General features: G+C 44.2%; 1 protein-coding gene across 1 annotated transcript in view; it reads right to left on the bottom strand.

The window, feature by feature from the left end:
• PRELP (proline and arginine rich end leucine rich repeat protein) overlaps positions 1 to 18,702 on the bottom strand; it is a 30,995-nt gene extending 12,293 nt beyond the window's left edge. The window contains exon 1 of the mRNA XM_028734180.2: positions 18,342 to 18,702. The gene's annotated coding sequence lies outside the window, so the exon portion shown is untranslated. The remainder of the gene's footprint in view (positions 1 to 18,341) is intronic.
• Between the last annotated feature and the right edge of the window lie 542 nt (positions 18,703 to 19,244).

Below are 19,244 nucleotides of genomic sequence, written 5' to 3'. Positions count from 1 at the left end.
AGGGACCATGTTGCATTTTGCAGCTCCTTCTGCTTATTTCACCTAACAGAGCAGCTCCTAATCGTGGTCTGTTAGAATGTATTCTACAATTGGTCACGCTGGAAACACTGAGTCAAGCTGGTGTAACTCTAGGAACTGAAATATCTCCATTAAAATGCACAGGTAGCACTCTCTCTCTCTCTCTCTCTCTCTCTCTCTCTCTCTCTCTCTCTCTCTCTCTCTCTCCCCTCATGCAGCTCTTTTGGATCAACTGACAAATCCCAAACCAGGGCCAGACTCTGGTAATATGGTGCCCTGAGCAAGAAAAAAATTGGGTGCCCCCCAATATTTCTTATTTTCACAATAATTATTTTTGGTACAGCTGCTTTTTATGGACCTTCTCAGTATGCACCTGTACAAATACAGGTGATATCAAATACAGGTGATAATGTTGTGCCCCCTCAGCTCAGCACCTAAATGTGGCGCTGCCCAAACCCAACTGAGCACACAGAGAGAGAGTTTTCTAGTTTTTAAAGTATACACCTTTCAACCCATTAAAAGGCCCTATTCAGAGCCTATTCCAGTCGTGGCAATGGGCCCAAATTGTCCTGCTCTGACCCATATGCCACACTCCCCCTCCTATTTGTACTAACACCCGCACACAATGAGCAACCACAGAAATAAACAGAGTTGTGCATCTCTGTGCCACACAGGCAGACAGACTTATTCTGTCCTATTAATTTCACTGTGGCAGAGCAATGCACATATTGGTTGCTCCGCTTGCTGTGCTGTGCAGCCTACCAATATGTTCAATTTCCCCACATCTGGGAACATGGCCTTTGTAAGTGAAGCAAGATAAGAGAAATGTTCTGAGCTGTAGGGGATTTCTGAAGAATCGGATACATGAAGCCTGTGTGGCTTAACTCTATCTTATAATAGTGCTCACAAGAGTCCGTTTTTGCCGAGGCCCGGCAGTCGTGTTTTATTGGGTGTACTAAAGAAATGCTTACAGGCTGAGTCTTTTCAGTTCTCTAGCCTCATGCTGTATAACCAAGTTCCTTATTGCTTAAGATGCTGCTAGTGAACTTGGATATCATAGGCCATGCTTATTTCAGAGCTATACGGCTTAAAAATGAAATCATAGTCCCACTCTATTCTGCCTTGGTCAGACCACATCTGGAGTGCTGGGTCCAGTTCTGGGCCCCCAAATTTAACAAGAATATGAACAAACTGGAACATGTGCAGAGTAGCGCAACCAAGATTATCAAGGGTCTGAAAACCAAGCCTTATGAGGAATGGTTGAAGGAGTTGGGTATATTTAGCCTGGAAAAAAGGAGACTGAGAAGAGATATGATAACCATCTTCAAATATCTAAAGGGCTGTCACATGGAAGATGAAAGAAGCTTGTTTTCTCCTGCTCTGAAGGCTAGGACCCAATAGATTCAAGTTGCAAAAGGAGATCACGACTCATCATCAGGAAGAACTTTTGGCAGTAAGAAGTATTCAACAGTGAAATTGACTCCATTTGAAGATGGTGAGCTCTCCTTCATTGGAGGTTTTTAAGCAGAGGTAAGCCCTGAAAATTAACAATATAACTACTTAGCTAAAGTGGGTTATAGGCCTGTAATCACAAGCCACATTTATGCTAATACCCAGACATGGTACTGTGACAATGGATTTTTGAAATTTTGACAGCAGTTGACCCGCCTTTGAACAGACTTGCTAAGCAGATAGGCTTCTGCAAGAAGGAAGATTACCAGTCAAAGCTAACCTAAAGTCAATTCAGCAGAGAGACACTTCCATAAGATTACAGGATGGTGTGTGAAAATGTGTACAAAGCATCTTGCTTCTCTCTTAGACAAGCCATTAGATTGACACAGAGCTTGTAGTCTTGATTACATTGGCTTAAAAAAAGAAGTAGTACACAGACTCGCCCTGTGTTTTCTTACTTGCTCGAGTGACATGGGTCAAAATGATTTACAGAGCAACCTGGCACTGTAGGCCTGGAAGCCTCTCACATATCATTGTTCCAAGTGTGTTACTTTATTTCCTACCGCTGTTGTTGCAAATGTAATGTGATGGTGCAGAAATGTTCCATGCGATACATCAAAAGTTGGGGATAGTGCTGGAAATATTCAGTGCAATACACAAAGGGTTCCCGGAGTTTGTGTTTGTGTACACACACCCATCATGTATTTAGCATACTGTGGGACAAACTACAGATAAAGCTACGAATAGCCATGCTTGGACAATGCCTTTTCCTTTTCAAAGAATAGGATAAGAAATAAAAGGGAAGGGAGCTGTTAGAAATATTCCATTGACAATTGCTTCCTCCTCACCCCTGCAAAACCTCTCAGACAGCCGCATTTCCACACCTGGTGGTGTGTTAGCCATACCACCTTTTCATGGCATTTTTGCAAGACAAATGAGGCCACTGGAGCTTTGCTATAGGTCCCTGCAGTGGATTCGTCTCTGAAGCAAACAAGCAATCAGTGCAGAACACAGTCACATCCTCCATTTGACTCCATTGCTATTCCATCTGCACCGGCTACCAGTTCATTTCTGAGCCCAATTCAAAGTGCTTGTTAGTAACTTTAAATCAATAAACCAAATAGCCTGGGATTAGGTTACTTGAAGGACCATCTCCTCCTGCATCAGGGGTGGGGAAACAGTGGTCCTCCAGCTATTGTTGAACTTCTACTGCCATCATTTCTGACTATTGGCCATGTATGGCTGGGGTTGATGGGAACTGGTGGCCAGCAGCATCTGGAGGACCACAGCTTCCCCATATCTAGTATAGAGAAACTATTACATGAAAAAGGTTACAGGCTAATGCCACAGAAGAGTTCACAATGATGGATGAGCTGCTTTTCTCTTTCAGGGGGCAATCACACTTAGTGCAAGATTATTTTTTCAAGTGCTCTTGTGAAAGCATCCCTGCTTAGCAGAATCCATATTAACAATTCCTATTACTTGGCAGCAGCTTCTGTTGATTCCTCGGAGAATTCAGTGTTGCCTCCAATTTCCTTCCCATGAGAATTCTGGTACTTCACATTCTTTCTCTCCCAGCTCTTTTTTCTTTGTATGGCAAGCCTTTCTCAACTAGTTAACTTTTCCCTCCCCTGTGATTCCAATGATTACTGACCCTATGCTGCTATTCAACATTTTCCTGAGCTTAATAGCAGCGTAGGGGAGCAATTTCTATCAATATGGTGGAAGGGGCAGGGAAGAAATTAAGCTTTCCTCTTCCTGCAATTCCATCCCTGTTTCGCTGCTCAGCTGACTGGAGAACTACTGAGAATGGTGAAAAGTAGACTGGACTGAGGATATGTTGAGGACCATATAAGTCTGTGGGGCAGAAACAGCCCAGATAATGGCTAATTGGGGATTATGCATAATGACCAGAAAATGTACATAATAACATCAATATATGCACATTTTCTAAAGTGTGTTGGGGAAATGTGCACACTTCCTTCTTCATGGACAGATTATGTGCACACTCTCCATGAAACCTCGGGAGTATGTACAATAAGGTTACCAGACGTCCCCGTTTACTGGGAACAGTCTCCGGATTTACAAATCAGTCCCCTGACAAAATCCATTGTAGTTGAAAAGTGTCCCTGGATTCATTGAAAAAAAACTGGTAACCTTAATGTACAAGGGCCAGTTGTCGTGCACCTTAACTGCTCATTTTACAGTCATATACAGGACTGGCTCAAGACATTTTGGCACCTGAGGCAGACCACAAAATGTTCAGCCTCCATGCCAGGGAAGGAGTGAGTGAAGATCTACATCAGGGGGAATAAAGATTTACATCTCGAACAGGTGTGGGAGAAGGAGACTAGCAGTGTCTCCTACCCACCATGTGGCTGCTGTAGATGCGACATTAGGAAGAGACATGGTATTAGGAAGGTGAGGAGGTGGCAGATTCAACCTCCAAGGAGCACGCTGCAGCTGCTGCTGCTTCTGTTGCCACCACAGTATCAGCAAGTGATGCATTCCTTGGAGGCCATATCAGCTGCCCCTGTGGATTCTGCTGTCTGAGGCGGTCATGACACCTTGCCTCATGGGTGGGCTGCTGCTATTCATTCATATATAGTAAAGGTAAAGGTACCCCTGCCCGTATGGGCCAGTCTTATAGTAAAGGTAAAGGTACCCCTGCCCGTATGGGCCAGTCTTGACAGACTCTAGGGTTGTGTGCTCATCTCACTCTAGAGGCCGGGAGCCAGCGCTGTCCGCAGACACTTCCGGGTCACGTGGCCAGCGTGACAAGCTGCATCTGGCGAGCCAGCGCAGCACACGGAACGCCGTTTACCTTCCCGCTAGTAAGCGGTCCCTATTTATCTACTTGCACCCGGGGGTGCTTTTGAACTGCTAGGTTGGCAGGCACTGGGACCGAGCGACGGGAGCGCACCCCGCCGTGAGGATTCAAACCGCCGACCTTTTGATCAGCAAGTCCTAGGCGCTGAGGCTTTAACCCACAGCGCCACCCGCGTCTCCATCCAAAAAAACCACCATTAAAACAAAAACACATTTTAAAATCACCACAGTGCCAGAACCAAGTGAAATGGAACCCAAACATAGTTACAGAGTCTAAAATATAGCTTCATTTCCCTTCAGTGCTGATAAATTCATCTCATTTTAAACGCCCAAGGGCAGGGGTCAGCAACCTTTTTCAGCCGTGTGGTGGGCCGGACTATATTTTTTTGGGGGGGCGGACGAACGAATTCCTATGCCCCACAAATAACCCAGAGATGCATTTTAAATATAGGACACATTCTACTCATGTAAAAACATGCTGATTCCTGGACCGTCCACAGGCCGGATTGAGAAGGCGATTGGGCCGCATCCGGCCTACCCCTGCCCAAGGGACTAAAAATATCTTAACCTGGCATCTTCAAGCAGTGGCGGAGCTACCTGCTCCGGCACCGGGAGTGGCGTACATCCGGGGACGTGGCTGGCACGTGTCCCAGGGGGCATGGCAGCTGCCCTTGGGGGGCGCGGTGTGTACCGGAGGGGGTGCACGGCAAGCAGCGCACGTTCTGGGAAGTGTGCAGCGAGTGGCGAGCATCCCGGTGGTGTGCGGCAAGCACTGAGCGTCCCAGGGGGCGGAAGCAAATACAATGTCACACCCCCCCCCCCAGATTGCGCCTGGGGTAGACCACTCCCCCTGCCTCCACCTTTGTCTGTCAGTGTCTTAAAGACAGCCAGATGAACTCCTCCGTGAGGGAATTACACACTCGGGGCACTCACCCCCTTTGTTGCCAACAGCGGTGGCACTCTGAGAAAGGACTCGGTGGAGGATCTTAATTTCCATATAGCTTGGTACTCATAAAGCAGTCCTTAAGGTACCTGGTTCCGAAGCCATGACAGACTCATAGCTTAATACCAACGGCTTGAATTGGCTTTGGAAACTACATACCCAGCATAAAGAAATAAATAGATAAAAAATCTTGGTGAAGACACAGGAGAATTGTGAAAGCCAGGCTGTACAACTCCCTAGTCCACAAGATCACATTGTTCCCTTTCTTTGTGGGCTTCAGGCCAACACATTTTTTATTCTGGCATGCTTATAGTTTGGCTCATTCCTAAATCTCACTGCTGAAAAGTATACTGCTGGTTACCAGCTGCTCTACTGTTTTTGTTGTGTTTTAAGGTCACAGTGTGATTGTTCTTCAATTATGGCGCTGCTTGCATTGTGAGTTGGAAAGGCAGGATATAAATATTTCAATTAATAACTGAAACAATAAAACATGGAGTCCATTACTGGTCCATTCCCACAACAGTATTTTTTTGCAGCATGTTCACCGAAGAAACTGATCACCTCTCTGACCCCCATGTCCCAGTCTTGGAATGCACTGTCCCAACAGCCAAACTGCTTTCCTTTGGGGGCTGCTTATGGCTTTGCTGCAGCTGAATTAGTATTTATTGTCACTTTAGTGTGGCTAATAGTATGCTTAGTTTTAATTGGGTTTTATTTTTCTTGCCTTTTACTGATTTGTAAGCTGCCTGAAGAATTGGGAAAGTGGGGTTAAATATAATCTTAAAATACATAAAATATATTTTTATGTATGCTCTACTAATATTATACCAGCACTATAATGTTCAAAACTTCACTGATGTTAGCAAAGTTGTCAGGTCTTAAATTAAAGCAAAGAAAGTGACTTTAAACTACATGCAGACATTTAGAGGCCATATATGGACAAATCTGGTATTCAATGCTGACATAGTAAGAAAACAATACTGTACCTATGATTAATTGGGGACATAATAATAACAGTGTATCAAGTTAAATTCCCTCTGTGGTTCCACATTAAAAATAATTAGCTGACAGGGCATCTGAGATCCATGTATATTCTGAATCAGCTGCCACCAAGCCTTGGCAAATGGCTAAAATATCTTATATTCCATCATAAACTAGCTAGTTGTTGCCTCAAATGCACAGAGGCTGGGCAGAGTAGGCATGTCCAATACTGCTGCCCCACCATGGAATGCGTTTCTCTTGAATATGCTTTAATCAGTGCTTTTTTTGGGGGGGGGGCTTCAGGGGTACGCATACCCCCTAAACATTTTTTGAATCTAAGTTTGGCCTCATTGAGGGGCAGTATTTCAATATGAGTAGGAAATTGAGAGTACCCCTAAACATTTTTTAAGAAAAAAAAGCACTGGCTTTAATAATGGGATCATCCTGGGTATTTTTAAAGATACTTCACTAATGAAAATTCAAAAATCTCTGCAAACATATTCCCATATTGTAAGCAGATAGAACCCTAATGTGGATGGTCGTGAAGTGTCTTCTTAACTCAATCCTTAACCATGCCAAGCTTCCACGTAGGTTTGGCCACACAAGGACTTCTGCCTATATCCAGTGAATGTAGGTTCTGAACACAGGATTCCTACCCTTTATTTTTCAAGGGTAAAAATCACAGGAACATAGTCATGGTGTATAGGACTTTCTGTGTAAGGCCCCTGTGCAGATGTGAGTTCCAACACGTATGGTCAGATACAACAAGGATGTTGGGCAATTGGTACAATTCTTCCCTTCCCATGTATGCGGCTTTATAAATGCTTTGACTGCCCATGCAAAGTAAGATAGGGCTACTATATATTTAAGGGGAAACTGTGACCCTCCAGGTGGTGTTGGACTCCAACTCCCATCAGCCCCAGCCAGGATGGCCCAATGGTCAGGCATGATGGGAGTTATTGTCCAGCAACATCAGGTGTGTGTGCACAGGCTTCCCGTCTCTGCTTTGAGGGTTGCACAGAACAGCAAAAAGGGTGAGAAAAACTGTCTCTGTAGGAATTACCATTTTAACATAACAATCAAAGGTTCAGGAGCCCCATCCTCTTATGCAGTGGGTTATCCTAATCTCCCCCCTATTTAAGGTATTTTACCAACTTAGTGTTAGCATCATTAGCAATTGGTGGACAATGGTTTTAGATTGTCAAAAGCATTTGGAAGCTTCTAAAAATTAGACTTTCCACATTCAAATATGGTTTGCGGTTTTTTAAAAATGGAATATTTTGCGCCTGTGCTGTGATTCTCTACAGTCTACTAACCTCAGCATGTTTCATTTCATCAACCGTCCATCATACAGCTAGGAGTCCAGCTGCCACTGACATCATGTATGCAGCCAGCCAACCAGCCAGGCTCCATCAGACAGCTCTTGCCCCATTAACAAACAGCGCTGTATGGCTGTCAAGTTCCCAATTGGTCTGCGGTGAGGAAATGTCAACAGTGTTACGCTAACAAGAAAACACTGAGGACCAACAGTAGACAGAGTCAGAAGTCAAAAAGATCAGTCTGAAAATATTTCGGGAAATGGCGAGATCTGCCAGTAAGCAGGCCTGCATACGCTTTTTCCAGTGATTGCAGATGCTTTCCTAGGAACCTCTCTTACATACATATGATGGCCTGGCAGTGTCTTCATTTAGAGAGTGGACATGTCTCCTACTTTACACATGTCCTCTATTGAAAGGCTGTCAATCCTCTGTTTAGAAGGATCTTCTCTTTGCTGTCCAGTTCAATGATAAACAGATGTAGGAAAGGAGCACAAAGACATCTATTTCTAAATTTGCATCTACAAAATGTAAATCAGCAAATTGAAAGTTTATGCAATTCTGTGTCCTCTTTTGCCTTCTTTCTCAGAGCTGCATTTCTTTTTTTTTTTTTTTTTTTGGTGGTGCATAAGTGGCCACCCTATTTGCATCATCAAATAATACTGCCACCTGACACCCCCTCCTCAAATCCACACAACACCACAAGGTCTGTCTGAGTCTGAGGAAGATACTTGGGCAAAGGGAAGGAACATGCACTACAGGGCTGTTGGCATACCGGATTACTGAGAAGCTTGGCCGCCTTTGACATATTTTGGCTGAGCTGTCTCAAAACATTCCTGGGCATCTAAGTTACAGACGCTTTCCATAAAGAGATTCTGTGCCTCCTCCCCTCGCCCTGTATTTGCTGCCATCTGTCTCATCTTAAACCTAGAATTCTTTGGTTCCTGCTTTCCCCCATCATCTTAATGGGGTTGGGGCTTGGAATCATTAGCTCCAACACAAAATGGTGGACTCAGCAGGGACATAGCATATGAATTATGGGAAGAAAATGAATGTCTCAGAAAAATATTTCAGCAAAATGATCTTTTCTGTAAGTCTAGTTCCCTCTAGTAAGAACACAGCCTTTTCACTCTAATGCCCCTCCTTTTGCTCCTCTGGATTTTATCCCCAAAGTTCTTTTTTGTGATACAAGAACTAATGTCAGCTTCTTGTAAGGAGAACTAAAAATGAATTCAGATCTGGAGGCACTGGAGGCGAACAAACCTCCATGCATGCAAAATGTGAACACTGCATTTCAGGAGCTTCCTATAAAGTCATAAAAGAAGTGCCAATCTGCTTTGAATTAGCATAGAACTTTTTAGTTTCTGATGATGCAATCTGTAAGTGTGTCATTTATTTCTATATTTATGTAGCTGGGCTTTCAACAATATAATACACATTTATTTACTAGCTCAACCCTGAAATAACATTTGTGAGCTGAGCTCACAAATTATAAAGGACGGATGGTGAAATTAAGAACGAGCGGGCCGCAAATAAACAAACTAAGTACACTACAAAGCAAATTTTAAGCAAAATCCAGCGAAAATCATACTTAAATCCCACTGTTTAAATCAGAGATAGCCTGGGCTGAATCCATCCCCCAAGGCAACTTTATTTGGCCTTGTTGATTGTACTGTGCATGTTATAGAGGTGTAACAAGAACTCTGGCCACAACTTTGAGCCTTAAAAAAGAGAATATCTCACACCGAATGTAACCAACCTGTAGGAAGGACTCTATGATTTGAAAACAGAGGTGTTGTATGTACTTTTGTTGCCCAAGAAAATCTTTTAATAAAAGCATAAAAAGGAATGCTGTAAGAAACAGATAGTCTACCTTTAGTATTTTTTTTGGTTTTGTATGTAACATGTACCATATGTGATTGAACCTGAGGTCTGTTTGTGCAGCAACATACCTTTCCAGCCCCATGTCTGGAAAACAGTCACCCTCAGTTCACAAAGAAGGGGGCAATCTGTGGCCTAACTCTATGGGATATAATTTTAACTGAAAATTATATGGCTAGCTTGATGTATTTGTCTGTTATGAAAAGTAGCTAACGTCTAAAGTTTCTCAGAAGATGCTGGTGTGTATGACCTGGACATGTCTGATTTGTTCAAATTCTGAAAGTGGCCTAAATATTCAAATAGGTTCTTAAATCATTTTAGTTAGATTCTGCACTCAGCGTCACCCTAAGTCCCTATTTTTAAAAACATGCAAGGAGAAGCGAGCTGTGTAGGGAAAATGTCAACAACACTTTGACCTATTTTGTGTGTGTGTTGAGAGAGTCAGGATGTGACCCCAGCGTGTCCTCCAACCAATGTATACGGGTCACTGTGAAAGTTAAAGATACAAACTCTCTCCTTCTTGTGGCAGTTTTCAACAAGTTCTTAGATCATAGGGGGGAATATGTAGTGAGGCACTTAATGAAATCCACAAGACTCCCTCCCTGACTTCCCAAAATTTAATTAATTATTGGCTTCCACATAGATTTCTAAAAGCAATCACCTAAGGGGCTGTAGCATATCTGCACTGCCTTTGACCCAAGTCCCAATTCCAACCTCTGCATTAGTGGAGATAGAACTTTTCTCTCCAATTAACTGGAATATATTTTTCTATGGTTGACTGGACATAGGTGTGCTATAGGGCAATGCAGGGGCCACCAACATGTTGCCAACTCACACCAACCTAAGGCAGCATGGCCTATGGTCAGGGATGAGGGAACCATGTTGGCTAATGAGTAACAGCTAGAAAGACAGGGCTTGCAAGAGGCAGTTGTTCAAATTTTTTTTCTCTTGAACCAAGCAGGTGAGACATGCAAGGGGCAAAACTCCTGAGCTGATCCATTCAGCAGACTCCAGAATATCTGACTGAAAATGTTTTATTTTAGTTAAGATACCAGATGTGAATCGAAGTGAGCAACACTGATTTAGGCAAAAATGCACAACACAAGAGAAAGCAAAAGAATAATTTCTCTTGCCATACATATAGCAATCTGGCAGTGTTAGATGTGAGGTAGGGTTGCCATATTTCAAAAAGTAAAAATCCTGAAACCTGCAATTTCAAGCTTTCGGAGCTGTTTCCGCTGCTTTTTCCATCGGGTTACCATGCACCCAGTTTTTCCTGACATTTTGCCAGTTCGGCAAAATTCCCTCCTGACACCATTTTTACACCCAAAAACCAGGACATGTCAGAAATTTTCCTGATGTATGGCAAGCCTAGTGTGAGGAAAAGCTCCTTGGAAGTCCAAAAGACTGACAGTTTGTAGGCAGAGATACTCTCCTTTTGAACTGTGTGTATACAGTGCAGAAGGGCTAAGGGAGATGAGTGAACTTACCACAACTGAGGAGGCAGAGACTGGGCTTTCCCCTCCAGCCAATGGGTGTAGCTATTTCCCAAGGCTTGGCCTCTAGAAACTGTCTCATAGGTGTGGTGTAGGATGAAGAACACTAACATGTTTTGCATGTCAACTTTTAACACTGGGGTTTGAGCAACTGACAGATTCTCAAACATCAGAAGAGCAGATAGTGAGAAGGTGAATTGGCAGAAACTCCTTTCTTTCTTGCCAGACTAGACACTCAAGCAGATTTGCTGAGGCAAGTGAATTTAGGACACTTGCAACATGCCAGGGAAGCTGTCGTTTGATTACTCCATAAACAATTCAATATGGAGTGATCAATATTTAAAAACAAGGGCTTTCACAAAAGACAAGGAGGCTGTTGCTGTCTACCAGGCTCTGTCCTGCCTTCCTTATAATTCAAGTATGGTTGCTGCTTTTGACTTTCCAGGGGGCATTCTTCTGTCATAATAGAATATGATCCCCCTTTATGTGTACACCTTTGCCTGTGAGGAGCGAGCAAAAACCTCCAGCTGCATTGTCTTCGATTTAATGTAGGCTGTGAATAGACAAAGGGCTAATCCACACTTTGCTTTGCTTTGTTCTGATTTAGCGCAGAAGAGTGGGTTTTCCTGGGGAAGCCACAGGGCAAAAGCCAAACCACTCGGGCTAGAAAACTGCTTGAACCCCTGCTTTCTAGGCACAGGGCAAGCAGAACTGTGGACCTAAATCCTTAAAGCACATTCCAAGCACACCCCCCCCCCCTTAAAGAATTCTGCATAGTTTACCCCTCACAGAGTTACAAATACCAGCAACGCTTAACAAAATACAGTGCCCATAATTCCCTGAGAGGGAAAATGTGCTTGGAATGTCCTTTAAATGTATAGTGCTTACGCAGCCTGAGGCCTACCTACTCCAAAGGCATTTTGCTGTCTGAGGCAAAGGATAGGATGGCACACATGCACCCCACATAAAGAAGCCAACCAGACTGGCAGCTGAATCTTAACTTCAGCACTGGCGACAGGACAGCGTCCTCCGCCACACCTGAGGGCAGCAAGCCGTGTGACACACACTCTTCTGTCCTCCAACACTGTGTTGCCACTTGCTGCCCACTCAAATATACACTGCTGTGAAGTAGCAGTGGTGGGCCAGCATGTGTCACCTAAACAGAGCTATGGATCTGCACACACAATAGCTGCTAGAATATGAGATGTGCACGCTGACTCAGTCAAGGGCCTTTCCCAGTTGTGTCTGTGCTACATCAGAAGAAGGCGAGAGACAGCCAAAGCCGGCATCCAATAATGTAAATGAGCCTAGCTGGCAGAAAAGTGGCTGTGCAACAGGCTCCATGGTAAAAGACATGGGGCAGGTCAACACAAACACATAAAACTGCTTGACTTCTCCTTATCCTGTATACCTGAAGGAGCATCTCCACCCCCATCGTTCAGCCCAGACACTGAGATCCAGCGCCGAGGGCCTTCTGGCGGTTCCCTCATTGCGAGAAGTGAGGCTACAGGGAACCAGACAGAGGGCCTTCTCGGTAGTGGCGCCCGCCCTGTGGAACGCCCTCCCATCAGATGTCAAAGAGATAAACAACTACCTCACATTCAGAAGACATCTTAAGTTCAGGGAAGTTTTTAATATTTAACACTGTACTGTTTTTAACACTTGATTGGGAGCCGCCCAGAGTGGCTCGGGAAACTCAGCCAGATGGGCGGGTTATAAATAAATCATCATCATCATCATCATCATCATCATTATCGTTATCATTATCATTATCATCATCCAAAAAAAAGGAATCTTTTTGTGCCAGAGCATCAGCTATAATTACTTGCCAGAGGTAAGAGCCACCAGTTAGAACTGTAGAGTTGGAAGGTTATCTCGTCCAACCCCCTGCAATGCAGGAAGTTCAACTGAAGCATCCATGGCAGATGACCATCCAACCTCTGCTTAAAAACCTCCAAGCAAGGAGGGTCCATAACCTCCCAAAGGAGTATGTTCTACTGTCAAACAACTCTTAATGAAAGAAAGTTCTTCCTGATGTTTAGTCCTCTCTTGTAACTTGAAGCCATTGGTTTGGGTACTGCCCTCCAGAGCAGGAGAAAACAAGCTTGCTCCATGTGATAGCCCTTTAGATATTAGAAGTTGGCTATCATACCTCCTATAACTCTCCTCTTTTCCAGGCTAAGCATACCCAACTCCCTCAACCATTCCTCATAGGGCTTGGTTTCCAGACTCTTGGTCATTCTCCTCTGCACACATTCCAACTTGTCCATATACTTCTTAAACTGCGGTACTCAGAACTGGACACAGTACTCCAGGTGTGGTCTGACCAAGGCAGAATAGAGCAGTACTATGACTTCCCTCGAACGGGACACTTTAAACAGTCATGGCTTCCCCCAAAGAATCCTGGGGATTGCAGTTTGTTAATGATGCTTAGAGTCATTAGGAGGCCCCTATTCCCCACCACCACACATGCATGGCTACATTTTTTGAGTGGTTTATCAGTCAATCCATTTCGCCCAGAGGACTCTGGGAATTGTAGCTCTGTGAGGGGAATAGAGATTTCCTAACACCTCTCAGCAGCTATTAGAAGCTACACTTTCCTGAATTCTTTGGAGAAAGCCATGACTGTTTAAAGTGGTCTGATACTGCTTTAAGTGTATAATGCAGAAGGGACTAGCGAGTCAGACCATTATTCCTCAGTACTGTCTACTCTGAGAGTTTCACACTCAGTTCTTCCTATCTGGAGATATCAGGGATTGAACATGGGACTTTGTGAATACACAGTATGGGGTGCACCACTGAGCTACTGCCCCTTTGAGCCTCAGCATCTACCCACCCCCTAAATTGCAACCCCAACCCCACTTTATATATACAGTTGTACCTTGGTTGGTGAACGCCTTGCAATTCGAACATTTTGGCTCCCAAATGCTGCACACCTGGAATTGAGTGTTCCAGTTTGTGAAAGTTATTTGGAACCCAAACGTCCATCGCAGCTTCCTATTGGCTGCAGGAGCTTCCTGCAGCCAATTGGAAGCTGTGCCTTGGTTTCTGAATGTTTTGGAAGTTGAACAGACTTCTGGAACAGATTCCTTTCGACTTCCGAGGTACCACTGTAACTGGAAAAGATCCAGATAGAAGCACATGGATCTGTTGCTGTCATATGTACTTTGGTCCTTAGAAGTCAGAGCTCTTCACTCAGACAGCATGGATTCTGAACTTTTGCCATAACATTCAGGCCTTGACTCTCTGTTCATTCCTCTTTCTCTTTCCAGTGTTTATATGAGTCATTATCCTTCTTTTCCAGTCCGTGACAGAAACATTCAAACTCTGTATGAAAAAATTAAACCCAAGCACAAACCAAGCATGCTGTAAAGCCTAAGTAAAGCATGAAGATTCACATATGCTTGTCGAATGTGTATAATCAATTTCCATTCCTTTGAGACAACTGTGGATATTTTGGGTAGCTTTCCTACCCCTCTCCCTATCAGAATGAAATGTTGGTTCTCTCTGCCTCTTGGAAGCTGCATTGAAGTCCAAGCTGGGTGTACCTGAACTTAAAACAGAAGCAGGAAACTTTACCCTCAGTAAAATAGTCTTTTCTTCTGCTGTCTCCAAAAGACATTGAAGACCAGAGAGGTGAAGCTGCAGACCATCTCTCTCCGCAGACTCTGGAATGACTGAAAAGCCAGGCAAGAGAGTGTTTGCATTGGGCTGGAGCCATCATACCATTAACCATTCCAAATTATTTGTGGGCTGGTTAAAGGAGGGAGCCTCGACCACCCCAGCCATTTGTCTGCAGGGAAGGCTTTCTGCGCCTGCATGCAGATGGGGTGTGCCTCATACAGAAAGCATCTGGAATCAACTGGCTGGATAATTCCTGTGATATTGCAACACAGAAAAAGAAAAACCCCATTGCTAAATGCCTGCACTCTTTTACATCCCTTAGGGCTCATTTTATGTTTCCATCTGCCCGAGTCCACATTTCAAAAGCAGCACAATAAAATGCAAACATCATGCATTTATTTGGTGTATATACAATTCCCAGACGGAGTGCAAAAATACGGTGAAATGCCTCTCCTTTGTCTTTCCCCCATTCAACTGCACAGCATAAAATGAGAAAAAATTCAAGCGAACAGCACAGGCTGTGCCTCCCAGTCTTTTCAACAGGCCTGCCTAGAGGACATGTCTTGGGATGGGAATTTCGTGCTCACGTGGGCTGGCACTGCAGCACACACAACTTGGGAGTGCAGGGAGTCTCCTGAAAAAACACAGGTCCCTTTGGCCCGGATAATATTCCCAGTAACTCATTGCTGAATACAGACTCCACAGATCATGCCCTAGTCTTCACCAACTTCTTGGTTGAAGCAGCTTGGATAGGAACATCAGAAACTGCTTCATAGCAAGTCTGATCTTTAGTCCATCAAGCTCAGTATCTACACCAAGGGTAGTCATTATTGGACTACATCTCCCATCATTCCTAACCACTGACCATGCTGGTTGGGGCTGATGGGAGTTGGAGTTCAACAACATCCAGAGGGCATTATGTTGACCTGATTCACACTGACTGGCAGTGGCTCTCCAGGGATCTCTCCCAGCCCTACTGGGATGCTGGGAACTGAACCTGGGACCTTCTGCATACAAAGCAGATCCTCTTAACACAGCTACATGTGCCTGCGTTTCAGGGAGTTGGACTAGATGATCCTCATGGTCCCTTCCAACTCTATAATGATACTCCATTTATTCATTTCAGGCACTGGTAGTGCTAGAACTGGTTGCCCAGCCCCCTAAATAACAGCTGCCTGATGTAGCTGGGATGAGATCTGGAACATGGGCATCCCAGATCACAGTTCACACCCTTAACCAGTATGGTTAGTAACACCAGCTACTGGCGACACTTTTGCCTTCCCTGTACTGTGCCTTCGTGCTTGCCGTTGATGTTTGCAACCTCAGATCTCCCTGGAACCTCCAGTTCTTTCCAGTTGCTCTTTGCCAGTCACAAGGAACAGGGAAGGCTTTCCAAAGAGCTAACAAAAGTGCAGTCCAAATCCTGCACTTCTGATTTGCTTGCATTGATGGTAATTCAGCCCGGCTGCTTGAAAGCTCCCTTCTCCCCCAGAGGCGAAGTGCCCGTTCAATTCCAAGCCCCTTTCCTGATTGCTTAAGTTCTGCTCCTATATCAGCCTCATCTATTCCCCCCCCCCTTTCATAGTGGAGGAGAAGGCTCCCAACCTCCTCTTCTGAACATCTAATCTCTGGTAAAAATCACATGAGTTGGATTCTGTTCCAAGAGGGAAAGACTGTGTGTGTGTGTGTGTGTGTGTGTGTGTGTGTACGCAGTACACATCCTGCATGAAAATAGCCCTTCCCCCAGCAGGCACATGACTTCCTAAACCCACCAGGAATGGAGGTGCTACTGGCTAAGAAAGGGGCATTGCGAAGAGTGCCCCCAAAGCCTGCTTTAGTGAGCTTTTCTTCCATGGGTAAATGCTAGATAAATGTGGACTGGCTGCTGAAGCTCCTAAGCAAATCTCTGAGGCTCAGCAAGATGGATTGCATACACACCACACATTTAAAGCACTCCTGCCTCATACACACAAAGAATCCTGGAAACTGTAGTTTGTTGAGGGTGCTGGGAATTGCAGTGCTCTGAAGGGTAAACTACAGTTCTGAATATTCTTTACAGGTAGGGGGTATGTGCCTTAAATGTGTGGGGTGTATGCAGCCCATGTCCCAGTTACCTTCAAACCTGTTTACTCAAAGAATGGTTCTAACTTACATATTCAATAAGCCAGGAGTAGTTATTCTCTCTCTCCTAACTCCCACATTTCCACGAGAACAGATAGTTAGGAATTTCTCTCAAAATCTGTGGAAGCATAAGCAACTGAAATGGGCTGCCAGATAGATTTCTTTGACTAAAAGACAAGAACTAATCATCTAAAAAATCAACAACCATGTATCTGTGTTTGGGAGCCAGGGGTGTGTGTTGCTTCCTAGGAAAACATTAATGCAGTATATATATATATATATATATATATATATATATATGAGAAACTGAATAATCTTAACACTCATGCTGCAATCCTATATCCATTTACCTGGGAGAAAGCTCCATTTAACTTAGTGGGACTTACTTGTGAGTAGTCAAATATAGGATGGTGCTACAAGTAACCTTATTAGAGATTACATACACCCACTTGGAAGAAAAACCTATTGAAATCAATGGGACATTGTTCCAAGTAAATGCGGTTTGTAAATACTGGTGTGTACCAGAGCAAACCTACGCATGCTTCCTCAGAAGAAGACCCATTCTGCCCAAAGGGGCTTACTCTCTCATAAGTGCATATATAGAACTAAAGCCTTATGGCACAATCCTATATATGCCTACTCAGCATAAATCCCATTGAGTTCAATGGGACTTACTCCTAAATCAGTGTCTATGGGATTGCAGTTAGTGTCTCTTAAATCACATCACTCATTTTAAAGTGTTCTCCTCTTTAGGTATCGAAACTTTTATGGAATTGAACTAGAGACCAAGTCATAGACTCAAAGAATTTTAGAGTTGGAAGGGACCCTGAGGGTCATCTAGTCCAACCCCCTTGAAATGCAGGAATTCTGCCCACAGTTGTTCCTGAGTGGGCTCAAACCACCAACCTTCTGGTTAACAGCCAGATGCACTGACCCATTGTGCCACTGGAGTCTCTGAGTGTGGGAGAATGAGTCTGTCTTCCAAAATTCACCTCTTTGTGACAAAACAGAAAGCAGCCCTAAATTCTCAGAAATGCAAAGAATTTGTAGTCATTCCCTCAAGGAAAAAACAAACATCGTACGATTTTCTCAGCTACCAGAGTGCGAAGAGGAATTGAATCTGCTTTATTAAACTAATTAGGGGCTCTTAACTCCTTTCTATCCAAAACCGTTTACAAATTGCACATGCGGTGCAAGCAGAATTAACGGGAGCCACTTAGAAGGAAAAAACGAAACCACAACCTAATATTCCTCTCTGAAAATAAAACTCACCTCCTATCTCCCCCATACCTTACAAAATTCTGATTATGAATCAAGCTTACAGATAGTGAGACTTCTGAAACACTCAACTTGCTTTGGCAAAGGCTATAAACATACCAGATGTATGTGGATGTGTGCAGCATATGAGAAAAAAAGGGGGTTCCCCAAGTTTTGCTGCCATGGAAACAGTCTCAGCATTTTTAACCACCTCTTTACTTCACTTTTCCTTTGTTTGTTTGACAGAACTTTTGCATGACCAACCGAAACAAAAAGCAGCCTTTGAAGACCCAGACATAAAATACCTGTTGATCCACAAGACAGGGGAAAGTCCTACCTGGCTACAGGTTAAGAAAGAAGTCCCTCTTTTCTCTTGTTTAGGGTAGGCCATCCCCAGATAGAGGACACCTGCCCAGGGCTTACCTGTTTCCACCTGACCTTCCTCCTGCCTGAATGTGTTTTAACTTCCAGGACTCTTCCTCCCCCTCTTCCTCTCCCTCCTCACTGCAGTCCGGTTCGGATGCAAATGACCCTCCTGCAAGCCGTGTGTGTTTTCTCCGGTTCCGTTCCTCAGAGATTCTCTCGGAGAGGGGTGGGTGGGAGCGAGGGGCGGAGGAGAAAGTCACAACAATAACGTCTTTCTCTGGCAGCCAAACTCCTGGCATCTAATCCACATGCATGTCCTTCTGCCTGGCTTGCTGAAAGGTTCATGTGTAATAACATTTCCTTCTGCTGGGGCAAGAAAACTCCCCGCGAGTGTTGTTCAACAAATCACATTAAAGAAAAGAAAAGAAAAGAAAAAACGCGGAGCTTTCACTCTCTCTCTATAAGCATGTTGTCCTCTCCTAACTTTATAGTAAATCTGCGTGTCTAGGTTTGCGTTTCAAAGCAGCAGGACTCAGATGACAGCCAGCCTCAATGGGCAGTAAATGGCATTCCTGTGTTTTAAAGCGAGTGACAGTTCTGTGCATATTCCCCCATTCTTTCTAAATGCAATTGTTTTTCTATGCTAATCCTCCTTTGTTGCTACCATTGTTAACGTTGACTATGTCAGGTTATTGCTGGCTGGGCTGTTAAAGCCGCCTTAGGGTAAGGGTCAAAGGCTGCCCTGGGAGTTCAGAAGGGTGGCAATTTAATACTCCTAGAAGACCAGGATAAAGGCACCAGGGCTAAACCACGGAAGCTGCAGGAAGTGCAAAATGCCACTGTAAAAATAAAGTCTAATATAGTTGGAGTGGAGGGGGGTATCATGTTGCTCTTTCTGCTCATAGGAATCAGTTCAGACAACATGTCACCCACCATGTGCAGAGTGCAAAGTGAAATCCA

The sequence above is a fragment of the Podarcis muralis genome, chromosome 5, assembly GCF_964188315.1.
Source record: "Podarcis muralis chromosome 5, rPodMur119.hap1.1, whole genome shotgun sequence".
In the NCBI taxonomy this organism is placed as follows: Eukaryota; Metazoa; Chordata; class Lepidosauria; order Squamata; family Lacertidae; genus Podarcis; species Podarcis muralis.
The sequence above is the reverse complement of the archived record's forward strand: the minus strand, read 5'-3'. Positions and strand labels throughout refer to the sequence as shown.